This window comes from Nasonia vitripennis (genome assembly GCF_009193385.2).
Source record: "Nasonia vitripennis strain AsymCx chromosome 2 unlocalized genomic scaffold, Nvit_psr_1.1 chr2_random0006, whole genome shotgun sequence".
NCBI classification, from domain to species: domain Eukaryota; kingdom Metazoa; phylum Arthropoda; class Insecta; order Hymenoptera; family Pteromalidae; genus Nasonia; species Nasonia vitripennis.
This window is the reverse complement of record NW_022279613.1, coordinates 1,280,540-1,304,391: the sequence shown is the minus strand read 5'-3', so window position 1 is coordinate 1,304,391 and position 23,852 is coordinate 1,280,540. Positions and strand designations below refer to the sequence as shown.

At 37.1% G+C, this 23,852-nt stretch overlaps 1 protein-coding gene across 41 annotated transcripts in view; it reads right to left on the bottom strand.

Annotated features, from left to right (window-relative positions):
- Positions 1 to 23,852, bottom strand: part of LOC100117118 (leucine-rich repeat-containing G-protein coupled receptor 4) — a 722,517-nt gene that overhangs the window by 517,922 nt on the left and 180,743 nt on the right. The gene's annotated exons all lie outside the window — the stretch shown is intronic.

Here is a 23,852-nt window from a genome sequence, read left to right as displayed (position 1 = left end):
TTGTTCATCTTGAGAGTTGACTCCCGACAATGCCTCCGAAAATTCTTTGCCGGTCGAGACGCGTGTGCCTGCGACACAGACCGACTGTCTAACCAATCACCCCTCTCTCTCTCTCTCCCTTCCCCTCTCTCTCTTCCCTGACCAAAGCTATATCTCCTACAGTTCTTTATACTATACACTTAAGCTTTACAGTATATACTCTAATACTATACATTTCTTTGTATTACAAATGGGTAAAACGCGTTTCCATGAGCTATTGACATCTAATAAGACGTATAGGTCATTGTAAGCACCCACGTTACACTATACGTATACATGTAGGGGAGGATGGGGCGATTTCGTAATGTGGCTGATTCATATATTTAAATATTTTCGATGCGCGAACTTTTTACCCGGTTTCGCGACGTAAATTTTGACGCCTTACATACCTCCGTACGTTTACTTATGGTTCTAGTATATCTTAAAAAGTAAAAATAGTGTTATTTCATACATTTAAGTCACAAATCACAAATCGCTACGTGCTAAGGTACGTAACTTTGATATGTACCGCAAAGATACGTGCAAAATAAACATATTTATTTTCAACAAAGTTAACTTGATGTTTCTACAATGGGGCGATTAATAATTGAAAGGCGGCAAAGATATTTACTCAGAAAAAAAAGTTGCGAAATGGCCCCATTCTCCCCTATATAACTGTTATTTTTGGGAAGTAAATATATATACGCGTTGGAAAAGTCATATTATGCTCGCAAAATATGCACGAATTACATACGCGCTTCAAGTGATGAAATATGATTGTTTTTTTTCTTCATACACTATGAATACTTTTTTCTTCATAACTACGAATCGACAGCAACCAGTGCCCTCCCGATTCTCATACAGCGGAGCCGCGAATTTTCGGCTCCAGCGGCCCGAAATCGCTGTGCTGCTGTTCAGTAAGCAACGGGAGGGGAGAAGAACTCTTCGAAGAGTAAAGCAGTGCGCGCGAAGACACGCACAACGTTGCGCGTCAAGTCTTGTAAACACAACAAACTGTGTTAAACGTTGAATCGCGACATTGAATAAAAATTCATGTATACAATAGTACAAGTAAGAAAAAACGCGTGTTGTGGTACGTACGACATTCCTTTATCCTCTGAACTGTCGCGTATAAACACAAATGAACGCGCTAGACCATTCTCATTGAATTCGATGCACATGATAAAACAACTAGTACCTAACGGAACGTAAGCAGCAGTAGATATAAATACTTAACATTTAACCGTCAAACCAATCGATAATTCATGAAATGCCTGTCTTACATTTGATTTTAACATAGTCTCCAAGAACTTGCACAGACGTTGCTATTACTGTTTACTCTGTTGCATCACGTAATAAGTTTTGATACCGGCAAGTTTTTCAACGTCCACATTCTGGCAAGATTCGTACGAGCAACAGAGACACTGCTTAGAATAATTAAATAAAATAATAATGTTAACTTACCTGCTGGGAGAAGCCGATTGATAACTAGCTATATACTTTCTTTGTTGCGATACTCCGTGTAAATACAAAATAACAAGATGCCGGTGTGATATATTTGCTAAACTGTATTCGAAATATACTGAAGTATTAGCACAATAACAGAAACTGGCCACAATAGAGCCAAAGCAGAGACTGCTGTGAGGTCGAAAATCCATTATAGTTATTACCTGTTTCTCTCCGCATCTTAGCAATAATTCTGAGAGGGCGCTAAAAGCTCACTTCAAAATCAACCGTTATAAATGTCATTATACTTTTCGTAACAAATATATAAAGTTTGTAATGAAATACGTAACGTAAGGTAAACATATCAATATTAATTCCTATGCATATGCGACATGAATATATTCTGAGAGTGCTTCGTCAGAAGTCGAGTCTGGCTCTATATGCTGCTACAAGCTACGGCCGGTCTCGACTTGTGTCTTATGACGTTGCTTTGAACCTTTGGAGTTCAAAATACATTGACGTCGGTGTACATATTTTAAACACTTAAACTTCAATTCATAATCAGTCGCGCGCAATTATGCTACGATGTTTCCTCGTGAATACATGAATGTAAATGTATGAACGAATTAGAAACGTTTCTACAACTTTTGCAGTTTTTAAGAACAAACTTTTATTTTGTTTCTAAATCATCGATCTTCTCAAAATCGTTTCTCGAATGAGACAGGCTTTTTCATGTGATTACGGCATATATTACTTCATCAGGTGCATACGCGGATATATGCATGGAAACGCGTTTTACCCATTTGTAATACAAAGAAAAATGTATAGTATTAGAGTATACTTTAATTCTTAAGGGTATAGTATAAACAACTGTAGGAGATATAGCTTTTGTCAGGGAAGAGAGAGGGAGAGAGAGAGAGAGAGAGAGAGAGAGAGAGAGAGAGAGAGAGAGAGAGAGGAGATTGTTTAGTCAGTCGGTCTGTGTCGCAGGCAGACGCGTCTCGAGTCTCGAGCGGCAAAAATTTTTCGGCGGCATTATGTATACTTCTAATTGAAGACTCTTCTTCTACTTTGCCATCATCCGTCAAGTCAAATCTAACTGAATTGGTTGTAGCAAATGGTCCAGAGATGCCTTCTACGTCAGGGATTCAACAAATCAGTTCAATACAGTTACCGAGTAATCATTCTTTCAACTTTGATCTTTATGCTGATTTGTAAAGTTTAGTTTATGCATGTTTACTGAAAGATAACGAATCATGAATTATTATTTAAGAAAAAGGACAGAAGCTGTTCTATATATATCTCAAAAAGCTTGTTTTATATATACCAGATAAAATAAACATAATATGAAATTCCAGGATCATATTTTAATAAGCTAAGTACTTATGATTTTACTTTTGCAGATTTAAAACTCAACGCTTCTTCTTCATATGATGAATTAATCATGCAGCAAGCCAGATCCCCCAAGTCAATAGATTTTTCGAACTCTGAAGATGATGAGCCTATGCAACAAGAGGGCAACAACTTTGGAAACAGCGAGCAAATCACCGTTACTTCTAAACCAAAAGGTGATTTATTTTTTGTAAGGGAGTTGAAGAAAATGATAAGTTTAGAAAAAGAGGTTCAAGTTTTTTAACATGACACATTGATAATTTAATTATAATGAAAAAATTAAAATATTAATAATTGTTATGACTGCATACTTACTAATGATGATATTGCACATCCACTAGATGATACCCCTACGATGCATGAGCCATTGGATGATACACTCATGAATGCACCTTATAAAGACAACAATGAAAAAACAAAAATTATGGCTGCTTCTGGAGAATCTCCAGGAAATAATTTTTCTAAAGCGTAAGTAACAAACAAGCTTCTTAGTACAACTGCATTGAGCAACATCACATTTTACACACACTATTATAGTTCACTGCAGAATATTAAAACACTGAAAGTTTTTTATTTGTATGTTTTCACTGTCGGCTTAGCAGCGGCTTAAGCGCAATCAGACCAAAAGTTCAGTTGATTGTTGCTTCTTTGTATCACTGCACTTTTGTAACATAAATGGTCAACGCGTCCACTTGTACATCATAACTACACTTGAAACAGTTTGATAAGCTTCCAACAGGGACAATTTTTCCTAACAAATTCATGTGATACGAGCAAAGAGATATAAAAAATGTTGATTGTTGCTTCTTAGTATGACTGCGTCTCTCAATGTAAAATTGTTCATGCACTAATTGAGCATACCAAGTCAATTATGAAAAGCACTCGAGCATCATGACTAAAATTTAATGATCTCTTTTCTTGCACTGATCATTTTTATATTTTCAACACCAAAAGTTCACCAGTTTATTCAATCTAATTCATGTGAAAATGCGAGCAATCAGACCAAAAGTTCAGTTGATTGTTGCTTCTTTGTGTCACTGCACTTTTGTAACATAAATGGTCAACACGTCCATTCAATTATTTAAAACACTTGTGACTTGGTCTAAAATTGATTGTTCTTCTCTTATACCGATAACATTTTATTGTCACTGCTGGTTTATCATTTTGCCCGATAACATCGCGTGCCGGGCATTTTGGGGTCACGCATACTGGCCGCTTGTGCCGTCATTGTGACGTCCCCAAGACATCTTTCGTTGGAATTTTCAACAATTTTTTTCCCTGCCATTCGGGAAGTCATAATGTTGACATTTTGGCGGCACAGCGTGTCAGCACGCGTGCTCACATTGCGACGGCACGAAACTTTGTCAGAATGATGGCTATGAGTGCCGGCTGTATGACACCGACACGAACGAAGGCAAAATGTCGGCTTTTTGCGGTCACGCCGTGTTGGCACTCATGGCAGCATTATGACGACATTTTGAGGAGCTACATGACGGCATTGTGCCTTCGACCCGTGTTCAAAATTTATTAACATTTGGCGCTGTCAGAGTGCTAGCAGAATGCCTGCTGGGAGTGCTGCTCGCCATGACAGCATTCTGTCCGAACGAATTTCCCGCAGAATACCGGCTTTGTTGGCTGCGAAACATAGAAAATTTTCAGCCGCACAATTCACGAAATAAGGCTTTTCAATGTATTATATTTTAAGGCTGTTGATTTTGTTAATTTGGGCTATTATTTATCCACCGGACTTTGTTCCTTGCCAATTTTTATTAATTATATTATTATGACTACTCTTTCATGACTACCGAATTTATAGCAGCCTGCCAGTTTCGCGCCTTACACGAAATAAGCGGCGAATATCAATGCTGTTAAACGCGTTAATAATGATTTTGGTGATTGTTTATTACAATAACTTGCAACTTTATTAACATCAACAGCTGCTCGCAGTACATAAGGACACAATTAGCTATGACTTGTACAAGTGTTCGTGGTCGAGTGGTAAAGTGCCAGCCTGCTAATTGAAAGGTTCAGGGTTCGATCCCCGTTAGGGTTTTAATTTTTTTGTTTTTTCGTTAATTTAAGTGCCGGCATGATGCTTGCACCGTGTGCCTCAGCACAATGCCGTCATTTCCGTGTCCCAGAGCAGGGGTACCTGGACGTCACGAGTGGCCCATTCCGAGCAGTCTCGCTGCCGTCATTCCGCCGACATCATGTTATCGGGGTTAAAGTGTTGAAAGAGAAGTACACTCGTAATAGTTTGTGAAAATACGAGCAAACAGACCAAAAAATGTGTTGATTGTTGCTTCTTAATGCAAAATTGTTGATGCACTAATTAAGTATACCAACTCAATCATTCAAAGCACTGGAGCATCATGACTAAAATTTAATGATCTCTTTTCTTGCATCAATAATTTTTATGTTTTCACTCTTAGCTTAGCATTTTACACCATAACTACACTTGAAACAATTTGATAAGCTTTTCAAATCCTTAACGCACTTAGTCATAATAAATCACTGGACTATTGAAATTGATTTTGGCTACATGTGTATTATGCACTTTTAAATCGTCGGATTGCCAAAGTTGTTTTTATAAAAGTCTTGAACAAAATTTTTCTGCTGATACACTGATAATTTGAATATTTCCTTTGCTGGTTGATTACTTCTAAGAGGGCTTCTGCTGTCATTCGAATACTGAAATATAAATAACATTCTCTTAACAAAGAAATAAGATCTTATTTTAAAGTGGCACAATAGTCAATAATCAACTCTAAATTGAAATAAGATACTTATCTGACAAAAATTAGGTTAAGGTTACAGCTGCTTCAGAAACTTGTGTGTTTGGCTCCTATACGGCTATCACGTACTCCTTTTCTCCAACGAGTATACGATGCGTTGCTGTTAGGGACTTTTTACACTCAAAATATTAACGACTGTGATGTGATTGTGTGTCCATTACCGATCGGGAATGAATCAAAACTTAATTTAAAAAATTTTCCGAGCAAACTCCGATTTTATTTACCTTAAAACTGGAATAATGAAATATAGATGTGTGACGAACGATGTTTACGTTCCGGACATCTGTCAGACGTATAAACGCTACATTCACACGGAACAATCACATCACAGTTGAAACTGACCTTTAGTGTCAATAATTTTTACTGAGTTGCAATTTCGATGCCAATGGTGCAAGTAACGTCAAAAAAAAAAAAAAAAAAAAAAACGCGAGCAAGTGTCGAAGGTTTGACGTTTTGCAATTTGCAAATTCTTCGTTACTCTCGGTGGCTAGACCAGAAGGCGGAACAACCGGAACAACTCGTTGCTTAGCCTCTGAATCCTCCACGCAGGTCAACGAAAGTAAGCTTCAGGGCAAGAAAATTAAGCGCGAATCGGTGGGTTCGACGAACGTGCATTTTCAAACAGAAAAATCAATGTTCAACGATTTCGCGATAAATAAGAGAATTTTGGTCACACGGGTAGATGACCGTTAAGGCAAGCATTTGCTCCGTTGCTCCTAACATAAGAGTTATGTAATAGATATGAATTATTTCAGCTGCGCGACAAAAATATACTTGTTTGTAAAGCGTATAATATTTCATATTTTAAGATGTGTGTACGAAATATCGTATGTTGTTCCCATATTTTATTGTATGAAAAATAATGTGATCATTTGAGTACCTTCTTTTGCAGACAAAAAAGCTTCTACTCTTTTCGCTTCAATGCTCCACGTCGTTCAATTTGTGGAGAGCCCCGCAACTGTCATCGTCCCAGGAAATTGGCTGAGTTGTGGCGGAAAAAATTGCGTTTGGCCTCAGGAAAGTTCTGAATATTCTAAACAGCATCATATATTGGCCAGGAGTACGCTTTCAGAAAACTGGATGACGCGAAAAGTAGCCTGCATAATTGCGTCTGTGGGTAAGAATATGATTATATACGGATATATATACGGCTCGATCAATTTACCAAAAAATACATCTAAAATTTTTAGTTTTTGAGCCTAATAATATTTAAACATATATATATTTTTTTTATCCAGAATCGTACGACGAAGCTGTTTCGAAGCAGGTGGAAGAAACAAAATCTAATAAAGGCACAGCTTCCGCCGCAAATCTTGATGTTGATAATAGGACAAAAATTATAAAAAATTCACCACTAGTAGGAATCAAAAATCTTGAAGGAAAACAAAAACTTGCTGGTCCGAGCAAGCGATCGAAAAAATCTGTAGGAACAAGTGATAATCTGAGATGAATTCGTCAAGTTCCAAGAATCTTGTAGCACAAAAACAATTGTCACTGCAAGAAATAAAAAATTTAGATGCAGATGATAAAGTTGTTTATGTTGCTTGTACGTAACATCTATTTGTTTACACGAAGAAAAGTAATTAGAAATATCGGTATAATCAACATTCTTATTTACTTGTATGCATTTCAGCAATATTGCACGAAGTCTTCACGCGGAATCAAGCAGAAGAAAAGCTGCAAAATGAAAGTCGATATTTGTCTGCACCGAGTACTGGTACTCGTGGATATTGCAATGACAATTCTGCAGTTGCAGCTCGCTTTCCAATTAATTCGCTCAAAGACTTCGTAAAATTGAACGATGATCTTCGAGATGCCAATTATGCCAATCAAGTCGTGAGTAACACTAATTGTTGACACTTCCTCCCTCTCATTCTCTCTCTCTCTCTCTCTCTCTCTCTCTCTCTCTCTCTCTCTCTCTCTGGTGAGTACAGCTGTTCTGCTTTTGTTTGCACATCTTTCTTAGAACTCTTACTGCCGCACGCTGCCTTCGGGCCTTTTGTTTTTGTAGTTAGTTGCATGCGCTTTTTGCAACCTTCGTCGTGATATAATAATCACTGGAGGCTGCAATTCTCTTCAACGCTAATTTCCTGCACAAACATCTCTCGCTGGAACCTAACCTGCCAACTCGCTTGGCTTCTCTCCTCTTTGCACGGCGTCTTTTCTTCCTCAAAGCGATCCACGTGGAGCCACCTGTTGGATTCATCGAACACTATCAGCAACATCATCAATCGAAGTAAGTTATCGACGGAGACTCAAAAATTTTAAAAATGAGCGGGAATAGTGGAAAGAGTACCGAATCGCTCCCTACGTGTGCACAATGCAACAAATCGGCTAAGGGGAAGATGAAGATATGCGAGCTGTGCGAAAAGCATTTTCACTCAATGTGTATCAACCTCCGATCCATAATGGTGAGGGATGCCGCCACGCTCGCCTGTGCAGTCTGTGCGGAGGACTACGTCATCGTCACTCCTAAAACCACGCAGACGAGGGCGAAAACGGCAGCAGCAGCAGCATCGAACATCTCGGGCAAGGGCACACCTACAACCGCCGTGCACAACAATAAGAACAATAAGAACAAATCGGCACCCCCCTCCCTTGCGGGCTCCAGAGCCCAGTCGCCTGTACGACCACAAGCTACTACCATTGCATCGTCCCTTAAGGACATCTTTACAGCACTGGATGACATAAGAAAAATCCAGAGTGAGGCCCTTCAGGCGCAAAACACCATGTCTGAAAGGGTCTCACAAATAGAGAAGAGGCTAGTCCCCTTAGAAAACCGCCTCAAAGCCCTCGATGACATTCCTGCACTTAAGACTCGACTAAATACTGTCGAGTCATCTATCACCCAACTGCAGGAACAATACCATCAGCTATCGTCGAGGAGCACTGCAGAGCTTCAGAACATCAGCATCGCCCCTGCCTCAGAGGAGATCATCAACCTCCGCAGCGAGCTGGCTGAGGTTAAAAGGAGGCAGGAGCGCTCTGCCAATAATGTGGTGGTAATCTCTGGCCTGGCCTACACCAAGGAGTCGTCGTTACCGCTCCTGGCTCACGCTGTCCTGGCTGCACTGGATCCCACTGTCCTAAGACGTGATGTGGCAACCGTCAGGACAATGGGAAGACTAGACGCAAACAACATCAATACGCAAGATGACAGCAGATCTCCACCCCTTGCTGTCACATTATCATCCAGTGCCCTGGCCCGCTCAATCATAGCGGCCAAGGCCAGGAAGCGCAAGTTACACACCACCGAACTCGATGCTGGACTACTGGAGGAAGCGAAAGCTCTATATCCAGACCACCAAGGACTCGTTAACATCAACGAGCTGCTTCCTCCAGACATCCACAAGCTGTGCATCAGGGCCAGGCTGGAGGCTAAAAAGAGGAAAGGCTGCCGGTCGTACGTGAGAGACGGGAGAATCTATATCCGTTCTGGCGAAGACAATGAACGGGCCACCATCATATCATCTGAAGAAAATCTACAGGCTTTTTTAGCCCGAACATCGACTACAGCCAACACGGACAACACACAAACACACTAAAACAGCTACACATCATCCCACCAAAACCTCCATCTAACACATCCACATCTAAATCACTCGCATCTATTTCCAAAGCGTCTCTGTCTGAAGGCCTACGAGTCTGTCATTTTAATGCGAACTCTCTCACGGGTCACATTGAGATGATCAGATTCTTCTTGTCCACTTGTGCCCCCTTTCACGTAATGGCTGTGACTGAAACCTGGTTAAGTGACAAGATATCATCCATCCCTTCACTGGATGACTACACTCTTTACAGACGGGACAGAAACAGGAACGGTGGAGGTGTGGCCCTCTACATCCATCATTCATTAACAGCTTCTATTATCTCGTCATCTGATGGTGAATGGTCGGGCAAACCAGGTAAGCCGGAGTACCTGTTCTGTGAAGTCACGTCTAAGGGAATATCACCCATCTTCGTGGGGGTTGTGTATCGCCCTCCTCATTCTCCCTTTATCCAGGGATCTAATTTTATTGACCAACTAACACTTCATATGCATAACTACTCCACGAAGGTCATCATGGGTGATTTCAACGCTGACCAACTTTCCTCGTCTGAAGACGCCAATTTCATCAAGGCGTTTATCGACGAGAACTCCCTTATGTCTGTGCCATTTGGTGCAACTCACCACAGACCGGACTCCGACACCTGGCTAGACCTCTGTTTAATTGATGAGCAGGATAGACTGCTCTCATATTGGAAGACTGACACCCCTTTCATAAACGGACATGACCTGATCACGGCCACACTCGACGTACAGATTCCACGCTACGTACCTACTACATACACCTACAGAAACTATAAAGGAATCTGTGCTGAGAAGCTAAGGGACTTCCTTAGCGCATGTGACTGGTCATCCTTCGCCACGCCATCACTAGACGAATGCATCACTATTCTCAACACTAACATCTCAAACGCCATCAACATTCTCGCCCCATTAAAAACTGTGACTCCCGGACGCAAACGTCACCCGTGGTTCACCGCGGCTCTTCGTGACCTTTTAACTGAAAGGAATAGGCTCTACAGGCGTTTTCGCAGAAGTCGTCTACTTTGGGACCTATATTTTTATAGAGTTGCCAGAGATGACGCCCACAAACGGATTGAGGAAGCTAGGCTGGATTATTATTATTCACGCCTATCAACCCTGACCGACGTTGCAGAGATATGGAGGGAACTACAAAAACTCGGTATTTCTACCTCTAAATCTTCTCCACCTTCTCGGTTCTCTCCAGATGCTCTCAACCATCACTTTAGTTCCATCTCAAATGATCCTCAAGCTCCATCAGTTGAGGAATATCTGCGAACCCTCGAGAGTCTAGACCTCCCTAAACACTTCATCTTTAGGGAAATCACTGAGTCGGACGTGTCTGCTGCAGTATCGCACTTTAATACCCAGGCCAGGGGGAGTGACGGCATCCCACAGGTTGTAATTACTAAAGCATTGCCAATACTCGCTCCTCTACTCTGTCAAATTTTTAACCTGTCATTGAGCGAGGCTTGCTTTCCCTCGGCCTGGAAATCATCGCTCGTAAGAGCATTAAATAAGATCAACTCTCCAACTGCTGTAACAGACTATCGTCCGATCTCTCTACTTTGTTTTCTATCCAAGGCGCTGGAGTGGCTGGTGCACAACCAGATATCTGAATACCTAGAGTCAAGACTCTACCTCGACAACTTCCAAACTGGTTTTCGCACTGGCCACAGCACGCAGTCCGGCTTAATTAAGCTGACTGACGATGTCAGGCTTGGGATGGACAGAAAGAAGGTCACCCTTCTACTTCTTTTTGACTTTAGCAAGGCGTTTGATACGGTGTGTCACGTCAGGCTACTCAGAAAGCTATCCTCTTTCGGCTTTTCTAAGCAGGTTATCCGCTGGCTTGCATCATATCTATCGGGAAGAGAGCAAGCAGTCATTGGTGACAACAATGAAATCTCTGCATTTCTACCACTTAACACCGGTGTTCCACAGGGGTCTGTCTTAGGACCCCTGCTGTTCTCGTTGTACATCAATGACATTGGCTATTGCCTTGATGCAGATATGTCCCATCTCATCTATGCGGATGATCTGCAGATCTACAGCCAATGCCACCTCGAGGAGCTCGACTCCTGCTCTGTCAGGATGAGTGCTAACGCCGAGAGGATTAGTAGCTGGGCTGCTTTGAACAGGCTTAAACTGAATGTTACTAAAACCAAGGCTATTGTCCTGGGTTCCCCCTATTATATAAATGCTTTACCTAATACCGCTAACACCTATATAAATATAGGGGGAGCCCAGGTCAATTTTGAATCATCTGTGCGTAATCTGGGGCTGGTGCTAGACTCCAAACTCACATGGAAAGAGCACGTTACGCAAATTTGTAAACGTGCTCACTCTTTAATGTATCGCCTCTATTTCTTTCGGAAGAGCACCAGCCTCAGGCTGCGCAAACATCTGGTGCAGGCACTCCTTTTCCCTCTCATTGACTACTGCTCACTTGTTTACTGTGACTTATCACAAGAACTTGACCTAAAACTACAGAGACTTGTCAATACGGGGATCCGCTACATCTATGGTGTAAGGAGGGACGAGCACATCTCCCCTTACAGGCGTGAGCTGCAATGGCTCACCACCGCCGGACGTAGGAAATATTTTATGGCCTGTTTTCTAAGGAAAATTTTCAACACCACTACACCATCTTATCTAGTTGCCTATTTTGATTTCCACGTCGCGCTCAGGCCTGTGAGGGGTGAGGTGACTCCACTGGACATTCCGCCCTTCAAAACGGAGACACTAAGGAACTCATTTTTCATCAGCGCCTCTTACCTCTGGAATAGCCTGCCATCTCAAATACGTAACACACAATCCATATCTAACTTTAAAATACTAGCGAAAAATTACTTTTTCAATATGGAAAACACTTAAACATCACACAAACATCCACACTTCCGCTTTCATCTCATCTCACCTCATACCATTTCATTTCACACTCGTCACTCGTGCTATCACCAAACTCACACACGCCTACACCAAACTCACACACTGAATACCTTATACTTTTTATTTTACTTCTTTATATTGATATATGTACAACATAATGTACAATAATAAAAATTAATTAATCTAATCTAATCTAATCTCTCTCTCTCTCTCTCTCTCTCTCTGATTTCGTGAAAAAATTATTTATCTAAAATATATTTACAGCGTAACTACATAAGAATAATAGAAGGCAGGAAAATCACCATGCATGAGACAGCTAGAGAAATCTTGGGAAGAATACTCACAGATAAAGTTGCCATAAAATATAATTTTTGTGGAACGATGCGCAAAAACAGAAAGTACCCTTTCAAAATCTTGTGCATATGGGACTTGATATTTAGTAATGTTTATTCGATAACGCTATAATTGTAATTTTCATTTAACAAATTTCTAAATTAATGTATATCATGATTCAGCTGGATCTCGTGCAAAGGAAATGGAAAATATTGCTCATTCACACGATAATTCTCAAGATACGGAAGAAGAAGAAAATGACGCTAATGCTGACAAACAAGAAATAAACCACAAGGAAAATGAAAGTCAAGAAATCGACAAGGAAAGTGATGGCGAATAAGATTTTTATTATTTTATGTATTTAGACTAGCTTTTAAATTTGAAACTCAGATTCTACTTTCTTTCATAAGTAGATACATCGCAAAATTTGAATTAAAGTTGTATTAGAACCACTATATATTGAACTGTATCATCGCAAAATGAATACTAATATGCCTAAGATTTTTTGGAAAAGTTTTGAAGGATTTTTCGAACGTCAAAATTTATGCGTATTAGTAATCGGGCTTCCTGGACCTCTTATTATTCACGATCAATGATCCATGATATCCGTCGGGACTAAAACGTTGTGTTTTTTTATGCAGATTTCAAACATAGAAATGAAATGAATAATCGTAAAATATTTTAAAGAAATGTTTACTGAAAGATAAGTGGGATATTCCAAAATTATTTCACAAAAATTTATTAGTTTTCTAGGAATCAAGGAATAATAAAAATATATTCTAATAGTATTTCAAAGAATTATTTAATAAAAGATTTCAGGTCATGCATAGAGAGAAATTTTTAATAAATTTTGCTATAGTTTTAACAAAATTCAGGATATAATACAGTAAAAATCAGGCATACACGGCCTATATTAAATTTTAATATATTATAAAGTAAATTTTGCTATAAATATAGCAAAATTTATCAGGCTTATAATGAAAATCTCATTGTACAAATTAAGACATACAAAAAATAACTTGAATGTCTTAAATTATTTGGTAAAAATTATTTGGATATCTAAAAAAGTCATTTTTCTCTTAAACATCATTTTTACCACAATTTAGAGTGTGCTACTTGATTCTTTGTGACATTTTAAACAAAAAATATTTTTATCACTTTTAGTCAAGATTCAATAGATTTTAAGAAAACACGCATTATGTGGGTACATAGATAAATAAAAAAATTATTTTTCTCAAAATCTATTGAATCTAGACTAAAAGTAATAGAGATATTTTTTCCCTAAAATGTCACAAAAAATCAAGTAGTACACTCTTAATTGTGGTAAAAATGTTATTGTAAAAAACTTCATGTATCGGCAATTGACAGCTATTTTCAACTTTTTCAATTTGAGGGATAAATAAATTATGGCTCCATCAATGGAGTGTTTGTGATATTTACATTTAAATGTGCCTCTATCATTTTTTTGATAGAGCTCATATAGGCACGACTGTGTCCTACAGTTTTGTCATTGAAAAATGTTTAGGCACGACCGCGACACGGAAGTGCCTTATAGTTTTGCCATCGAAAAATGTTTAGGCACGACCGCGACACGGAAGTGCCTTATAGTTTTGTCATCGAAAAATGTGTGAGATGCGATATCTCACGCAATTTTTGACCGATAAGGCTGAAATTTTGGGAGGAGTCTCTTCTCGCACAAACCTAAAAACTCTTTTTTTTTATCCCGATCGTCTACGTCTTTTTAAAATGTGGGCACAATTTGTTCAATTTTTGCGTGTTTTTTGAATAAAAATTTTGGTGTAACAAGATTATCTCTAAGTCTTTTATCAATCGGGCTAAAAATTTGTGTGCAAACTCCCCTCATAATAGTAAAGTGCCAAATTTATTTTGGGCTTGGTCCTACATGTATACGCAGAATGTAGTAACATCCAAAAATGATTAAAAACGGTTTTTTGGCTTTAACTCAAATTCTATGCATTCTACAAAAAAAAAGTTAAAAGGTAAAGTTGTAGATCTTAAAAAAATACAACTTTTATTAACACTTACTTACTTACTTACTTGATAACATTTGAAGATTAGACTGGTAATTCTCTACAGTTTTAACTTCAAGATTTATCACAGTGACCAAAAAAAAGATAAGTATACAGCTTTTTTATTAGCAAGGATAAAATAACCTTTTTATTACATTTCTATGAAAATTCAAGAAATGCCTTTTTTGTTTGCAAGTAAAAAACGTTGTAAAGAGCCCAAAGGTATAAGTGAATATACCACATAATTGCTGAGAGTCGAGGCCTATGTGTGTAGAACATAGAAAACTTTGTCCTTAAGGATTTGGTAAGCACTAATTTAAGTTATACTTTCAACAATAATCATAAACTTTAATGTTGATTTTCTTTAAATGTGATTTTTACAGATTTTAGCTCACTGTCCGTAGGATTCGAACTGAACGAATGGTTCTTTTGAGCTCAAATTCAAGGAGGATACTTTGTACACCTGTAGTTTTAGTATGAATGCAGGGATTTTAATTTGAATGTTTAGAAAATGTTTTATACACATAAAGGTGGCATAATAAGCGAAAAAAAAGAAAAAATGTAGTATTTTCTTCGCCAAACCATTTCTTAGCATTCAAATTAAAATCCCTGCATTCATACCAAAACTACAGGTTTACAAAGAATCCTCCTTGTAAATCCCTTAAAACTGGTTTTGAAATTTCATTTTTATCTGTAAAATCTATAGCTAGAAGTCACAGACATAAACGTTTGCAATCTGTCCTTCCAATCGTTATCATATATGTGTATGAAAAGTTATAGAGTCAGAGGTTGCGGTTAAAGTGACGACTATGCATTTCAGCCTAGGAAATAATCACAATTTGTTTATATTAAATACACTTTTTCTTTCTATTGAATAAACTTATAGCATGATTGAAAAATTACGTAACAAAATAGCAGTTGTTTTAGGTTAAATCAATTGATGGAAATTATATCGAATTTTATAGAACCCAGACTATCCTTAAGTCCCAGACTAATTTACATAACCCTAAACAAATAAGTTACTTTGTCACATGGCACAGCTAATTGTCAATCACAGAATATTAAAATTTACTCGACAAAAAAGCATCTAATAAGTTAAAAACAAGCTATATAGATAGGATTTTCTAATGTCAATAATTTATTTATGCGGTATCTTGTAACGCTACGTTTTTCACAGATCATACATTTTATATAAAAAATAAAATATATATAATAAATCAACAAACCTGATATAGAGACCAACAAAAAAGTAATCCACAATTGTTATAAATGCATATGTTCATAAATCGATCGATTTCGATTGCCTTTGTTCCACAATGACGCTGAAAAATGAAAACAATACAATTATTTCTTCTGACAATTAATCTATTATTGCTAATACAGAGAAAACAATTGTATACTAACTTTGGAAATGCTGCACTTGTTATTTTTATTTTTTGTCTAATAAATATAGTATTTCCATCATACGTGCACGAAAAAGGCCACTTTCCATGCATGTAAAATGAATGGAAAACCGAGTCTTACCGATTTTTCTTTGACTTAAATTCTGAATTCGAATTCCATTTTCTGTATTACAGCTCGATAAAAAGCGATATAAATTAATAAAAATTGATAAAGATCGACAAATATTTATACAAAAACTACAGTTCGTTGCTCCCTAAATTTCAGATCTTACGTAAACTAGTACTTGTGGTATTCGCTGCGAAGACTAGCACGATTCATGACTCAAACTAATTATCTTTTTAGTATGAGAAACGGTTATGATAATTTAATAATTTTTGTACTAGCTGACTCGTTGCATCTGAATGTTACTTTGTACCACTTTAGCGTTCATATAAATATATCATCAATTTTTTAAGCATAAAGCCCCGAAACCGTAACTGTTTCCGTAAAACGTACTAGTTTTCGCGGCAAAGACGTAAAACGAGCTATTCTTCGCGGTAAGGTTGTGAAAAGTGCTACTCTTCCAAAGGGATTGGAAACGTGCTAGTCTTCGTAGGGAGCGACGAGTTGGAATCGATAATCGATGTAATTTCAAGATGATCTAGTCCACATAGTATTGAAAGCTTCCAAGTTAAACTTTCAAGGAAGATTTTATTTAATCCTTCCCATAAGCTTGATAACTTTATTGTAACTTTTATTAGTATAACAAAAACACGTTACCTGGAAGCTTCGTTGAATATTATAGTAACCTATCAAAAAATATTTACACATGAGATCATAGAACGTTTTCAGGTAATATTACATAAGCTACCATTAAGATTACACGGAACTTACAACAATAGTTATGGTAATATTTCAGAAATGCTTCCCTAAAATCTTTTGCGGTGATAAGAACAACCTTTCACAAACTATTTCTTCGAATCTTTCTAGAGTTGTTTCTAAAAAATAAAGGTAATTATTCGCTTAAGATTATTTGAATACAACGTCAAATATTTCAACAAGAAGTCTGAAAACATTACTGTCAGCTTTATTGAGTGGTTGAAAAATGTTTCGTATATAACGTTGAATTGGAATCTTTTGAAATATTTCTGTAACCTTTTACAAAATATTGCTTAGAATGTTGAAACATTATTCCTCATCGTGAACTTTCTGAGTGAGCCAGATTACAGTTAGCATTCTTGGCTGATTGAAGAATGTTTCGAGAATCACGTTGCATTGAAATCTTTCAAAATCTTTGAGTAATCCCTCACAAAATATTGCTCGAAATCTCGAACCAATATTCCCCGTAATCTTCCAATACGAATTTATTTGGAATCTTGCCCACATAACACGTTTAAGAAACGTTTCTCAAATGTTGTATTTGAACCTTAAAACGTTGAATCTGAAGTTTCTGAACGTTCCAGAAACGTTTCTAAAACGTAAGCAAATGTTTAAGACACGTTTCCAACAAACTTGAAAAAAAATTTTTCGTTCGGAAATATAATCCACGTTTTCCAAGCGTTGTAGCGACGTTTCTCAAAAGTTGCTCACAACGATTGAGAAACCTTTCAACAACGCTTTTAATACGTTTCGAAGGATAAAATAACATTTTTTTGTTAAGTTTATATACGTTCCGGCAACGTTAAATCAACGTTTTAAAAACTTTGTTAACGTACTGAAACTATCGTACTAATGATTACAGTTACATCATCTAGGTGGCGTCTAGTAAACCACAAGCTGTGAAGTAGTGCTCTGGTGTCTACATCGAAAAGTGTAGCATTTAGGGTGGTAAGGTAGGAATTCTCGGGGAAGGTGGTAGTATAAATTATTACTTTTGATATTTTTTACTAAATTCAAATCTAGGAAACGTTTCAGAAACGTTCTGACAATGTAACTTTTCCAACAAAAGCGGACATTTCCACGTTTTAGAAACGTTTCTAAAACTTCGGTAAACTTCAAATTCAACGTTTAACGTTTCTCAATCGTTTCGTGCTATGTGGACGTATACGCTTTTGATAACTCGTCAAATGATATCGCTTAATTAGAATCTCGAAATGATGTTTTACGTAATTATGTATCCACGGAAGCTTATGCAATAATAGAACATTACAGAAAGATTGCAGCTTTCTTGACTGTTTGGTAATATAATTTAATGAAATATTACAGATCTTGAACTTAGTACGATTTTTTGAGTGAAGCTAGAATAAAAAAAGTACGCTCGGAGCATCCAGAGTTTTAACAAATTATTTAAGAATCTAAAATAGGGACTTGTAAGGTTCCAGTTGGGTTTCTCAAGTTTTCGAAAGATTTCTATAACCTTACTCGGAATAATTGTTTTATTTTTCATGTAATTTTCGAGGTAAGCTTTGAAGAAGCTTTTTTTTGTAATATTTTCCGTAAGATTTCAGCTTCGAATGCTCTGCTTGAAATCTTTCAAAAGCCTAACGTTACTTTTTACAAAATATTGCTTCTAATTCTCCCTGGTAGAAAAAGCCAACGATTGAAGAGCCACTCGATATCAATAAAAGATTTACTACTCAAATCGATAAGTTTTCTTATTTACTTCAATGGTGTATCACATTGATACCCATCAGCTTCAAACGTTGGCTTTTTCCACCGAGGAGAATTGTGCAAAGATCTGTGTAAAAACTCTACAGAGATCGATCTAATATATGCACAGATCTCTGCACATTATTTTCCTAAGGGTTTTGTAAAAGGTCCTCCGGATCGACCGCTTTGCTTGGCAAATAAAATGAAAAAGATGATTTTTTTTTTAAATTCATATCTCTGAAACTAAACGTCATAAACTCGTAAAAACAATCATGTCGATGGGTCATGTGTCAAACCTTATCTCATTAAAATTTCAAGTGATTTGATTACTTATTTTTTTAGTAATAAATCGAAAACTGAAAAAAATGAGTTTTTTGTGCCTTGATTATGGACGCAAAAATGCCTTATTGCACTTGACATTTTGGGAAAAAGTAGATATTTTATCTGTTTTGGCTAAGTTCATTGCGCAGTTTTCAAACCCCTATGGTTCTTAAGATATCAAGGTTTCAATTTTTTTTTGAAAATTTTTCGATTACTTATCTCTCTAAAACAATGTAGTCAAATGCTTCAAAATTTTAGCGGTTTTCAAGTAAAGAGCTAAAATGTAAAGAACGATATTTCTCAAAACTTTTGCTTCCTCTTATAGGGGTGTCGTTGCGCATCGTTAAAGTTACTCTCTATGAATTTATGTCATACTGATGTATATTGTCATATTCGGTTTCAAGATAAGAGATTAACAACACGTATTTATAGAAAAGCACACTTGAACTCAGACTCTTTATTCTAACGTAAACAACTGTTCTCAACAACTGACAGAACCAGACTGAACTGAAACAACAATATCCACGATCTCGTTGCTAAGGGTCGCTATGCGCGATTCTCGGTGTTCGTCGAATCGCGCAACGTTTAGGCTCGGTCACAACATTGCCTTCTCCTTTTCATTTTGTCGTCCCGACAATCATAACCATTCATCCTTCAAGCGGGTTGATTCTCTTACAATCCAATGATGACTCACAGGAACTGACACCAACATCCTCTACCTTGACGCATCCTAGGCATCAAGTTACCAAGCAATGCTTACAGACGCTATTCAAATAATCACTTGACAAGACTAAGACGGACCTGTCTCTTGAACAATCTACTTTAATCATCCTTTTTATTTCCTCATCATTGGGTTGGTCGTAATCGGTCTTCAGACAAAAGGGGGAAGTTGACGTGCCGTGGAACCTCACCTCAAGTCCCTGCTCTGGTATTTACCTTCACGCTCACAGGAAAAACCACAGCTCAAAAGAACCGTGAGCAAAGCAGTCTTCATTAACGGGTATCTCTCTCACAACTCACTCTTGTCAGTGTAAGTCCCAAGACGATTGATGTTCACTTTCTTGGATTTATGTCTTAGTAAACGACGAATACAATAGCCGAAGTCATTGATTTTTCTCACAACCTCCTAAGGTACTCCCAATTCAACTCTAGTTTTGGTGCTTTTCCGTTAGTTGTTCGAGGGTTTAAGAACCAAACTTTTTGGCATTGGGAATATTCAACGTTGAGAGCTCGTTTGTCATACCAAGACTTCGTCTTTGCCGATCGTGAGTCAATCCGGTCTCGTACCATTTTATGGATCTCACTGAGTTTCCTCTAAAGCCTGTGACCTCCTCTGATAGACACCCTCAAATCAAGTCCAAAGGAAGCCTTAGATCAAAACCGGTGTACATCTCAGCTGGAGTAGCTCCGGTCATCGCATGTTTGAAGTACCCGTAAGCTAACAGAAATAGTAAAACCCAACGATCCCAGTCTTTCTGATGTATGTATTTTGAGAGATAGCAAAGTAGTGTTGTCTTTCAACTTATCCGTTTGATTGTGGGTGTAATGGTGATGTTTTTGTCTTTTTAATTCCTAACAACTCAGATAAATTTTTAATCAATTTCGAATCGAAATTTGTCCCTTGATCAGTATTTACTTCTAAAGGTAGCCCATATCTACAAACAATCCAATCAAAGGAAATCTCAGCAATAGTTTATGTTCTCATATTAGAGAGAGGAAAACCTTCAACCCACTTCGAGAAAGAGTCTATCACAACTAAGAGGTATTTATTGCCTAAAGAAGAAAGTGGAAAGGGGCTTAAAATATCCATTTTAAGTCTTTCGAATGGAACTCCTGAATTGTAAATCTTCATCTCACCATGGTCTTTATCTGGAGAATATTTTTTTTCAATGCAAACTTCAAAGGATTTACACCAATTTTCTACGTCTCTTTTGCAAGTAGCCCAATAAAATCTTTTTCTAATTTTATCTAGAGTTTTGTTTACTCGGAAATGTTCTCCAGATGGCGAATCACGTGCTTCTTCTAAAATATCTTTGATTTTATCTATAGGAACAACCAATTGACGAATTTTATGATCTAAATTTGTTAAAATCTATTCTTTATACAATATTCAATTAATCAACACTAACGAATCCCATTGTGAACAATTGATTTTAGTTCATCTATCGAATAAATTATGCGGTACTTCCTGTGAGACTTTATGCAGGCCTATCAGCGGGACTTTATGCGGAGCTTTCTGCAGTACTTTTCGCGGGCCTATTAGCAAGACTTTATGCGAAGATTTCGGCAGGACGTTATGTGAACCTATCAGCAGGACTTTATGTGGAGCTTTTGGCTGTAAGCCGAAAGCTTCGCATAAAGTTTCACTTATAGTCCCGCGGAAAGAACTGCAAAAAGTACCTTATTAAGTTCCGCTGACAGTCCCGCGAAAGGAGCCGCAGCAAGTCCCGCTAATTTGCCCGCGAAAAGCGCCGCAAAAGCTCCGCAAAGAGTTCTGCTGATAGGCCCGCGGACAGTACAGCCGAAAAATCCGCATAAAGTCCCGCTGATAGGCCCGCGAAAAGTGTTTCTCGTGTGATTTGCCAGTATGTCGAAGGGCCTTAAGTCTCTGGAAAATTTATTAAAATTAGTTCTGTCAGTTGAACAAAAATCATTCGCACATGCAGATCGTCAGACTTTGCGAAAGAATTGCGCTTTTCGATCTCTTCGGCTCTCTTTGTTACTCCGTTCGCCGCCGCCGACCTCCTTAGCAACGGCGCTGCGGCCGCCGCGCTCACTTCCCCTCACGCACTTTTTCGTTCGGCGCTGTGGTGGGGGGATTTTTCTTTCTTGACTGGGAAATTGAAAAGTGGAGAAAAATTTTTCGGACTAATTCCCCTATACTCAGTTGTTTACGCTGATCACGATGGTATATAAATGTTGTATTGTTTTAGAATCACCCTGTATGCACAAATATTTTGGTTATTCCTATAAAACTGAATTCAAAATTAAATTGCAACTTTTTATGTATAAATTATTGTGCGGGATACTAAATCCAGGCTGCAATCATTTGAAAGAGAGGAAAGAGAGAAGGAGAGAGAGAGAGAAAGAGGAAAAAAGAGATAAAGAGAACCATACTTAACATTGAAAGTTAAGTATTTTCAATCAATAAAATTTTGACATAGCAAATAGACAGAATATCCAATAAAATGTAAAAATGTAAAATAACAACAAAAAAATTATTGGATATAGCAATTGCTTATTTCGTTGCTTTTCGTATTTTTTGTTTAATACGGAAGAAAATTATATGAAAGTTAAAGCTAAAATTGTAAATCATGTTTATGAAAATTGGGAATATTTTGAGCCATTTATCGTAGGCGACGAATCTTTAAAAATTACTGATAGAAGTACTTATAAAATGCATATGTCAATGAATGGTACGTACGGCAGTGAAACCACGTTTTAATTAAATTATAAAAAATGCATAATTTAGGAAATACGTAATCGCCGAATACAATCCGTGTAACTTCGCATCATATAACGACGTACGCTATATTAATTAAATCTTTTAAGCTGAATCAGTACAATTCACTTTCAAAATCCAAGTGTATATACTGAACTAGAAAAATCTAAACTCAATAATGAAAATTGCTTAGATTGAAGAAAAGCTCTAAGTAGCTTACTACATCCCTCTAAACTATGCTAAATACCTAAACAATCAATTTTCTAATATTCTAATTGAAATCCTACAAACGAAATATCATCCTTTTGTTTACTTCCTCTTGAAAACTGCGATACAAAAGTGTTGTATTATTTATCTGAAATTACAATAGAATAAAATTAAAATAAGATATATTTTAAGAATATCTACAAACAAAAATAAATAATTGATACAAATACAAATAAGTTACTAATTTTCCAGTAGTTTTGACGATAGTGTTGATGACCGCCAGAAGAATACCAATCAAAACTTTGACAACAATATTGAAAAAAAACCAGGATAATACTGTATAAGCATCGACAGGCATTACGAACGCGAAGTGCAAGCGTCGGGCGGCGTGGCGCGCTAGTTTTTTTTTTTTAAAGTATATTTTAAATGCAAGCTAAAGTTTTATAATGTAAATTATAAGAGTAGAATAGGCCTACTGGGGATACCACTTTTCTCTTAATAAATTAATAACCAAAATTAAATAAATTTAATACTAAAAAACATTTTACTCTAATAATAAGTCTAATAAACATTGTATAAAAACACATAATAAATGTAAAAATATAAATGTTAAGCAACTTATATAAAGAGTAATAAATGTTAGTAATTATATTTAAGAAAAACACATTGCTGATGTTTATTAACAAAATATTAAAAAAAAAACACCAACAGCATACTCCACTAAATTTACAGTGTGTTCATGGCAGTACCCCTTGGGTGGTGTGAAAATCTGTCAGTACTTTCTGAATTGCATATTTAGTAAATTAATAGATAATAATTAATCATATCATATTATATCCAAATGGGGCATTGGCAAGCGAAGCGAAAAAGGGTAAAATATATATCATAGGTTGCCCAAATAAGTATAACTAATAACCCAATATGAGGGGGAGCCAGAAACAGTAAAATTAAGTAAAAATCATTCATTATTAACCCAATAATGAAATTTGGGTTAAAAATGACGTGAAAAAGGGCATAATTTTAACCCAATCACCCAAATTGACATGAAACTAATTTCTGAAACGGCGGCGGCGGCGAAGATTTTTTATTAATATAGAGAGATAAGATGGTCTTTTTATGAAACTTTTTGTAAATGTACGGGGCCTGCGAGCCCTATATGAACCAAGAAAACCTGTATACTGACTTGTAAATTAATCTGAACTTGGCTATATAGGACTTCAGAGCCCTTAGTCATGAATAAAGAAATCTAATATCTCTCTCTATATGCAGAGACGTCTGCAGAAAGTTCTGCGAAAATTTCTGCACATTTATTTCATAAGTGAATGTCAGATATTTCGCGAATGTTTTGCAGGAATCCTTGCAGGATGACTGTAAACCAACGTGCACACTGCATGTAGGTTTTCTTTAGGATTTAATGCATGATGTTTTCTGCATGT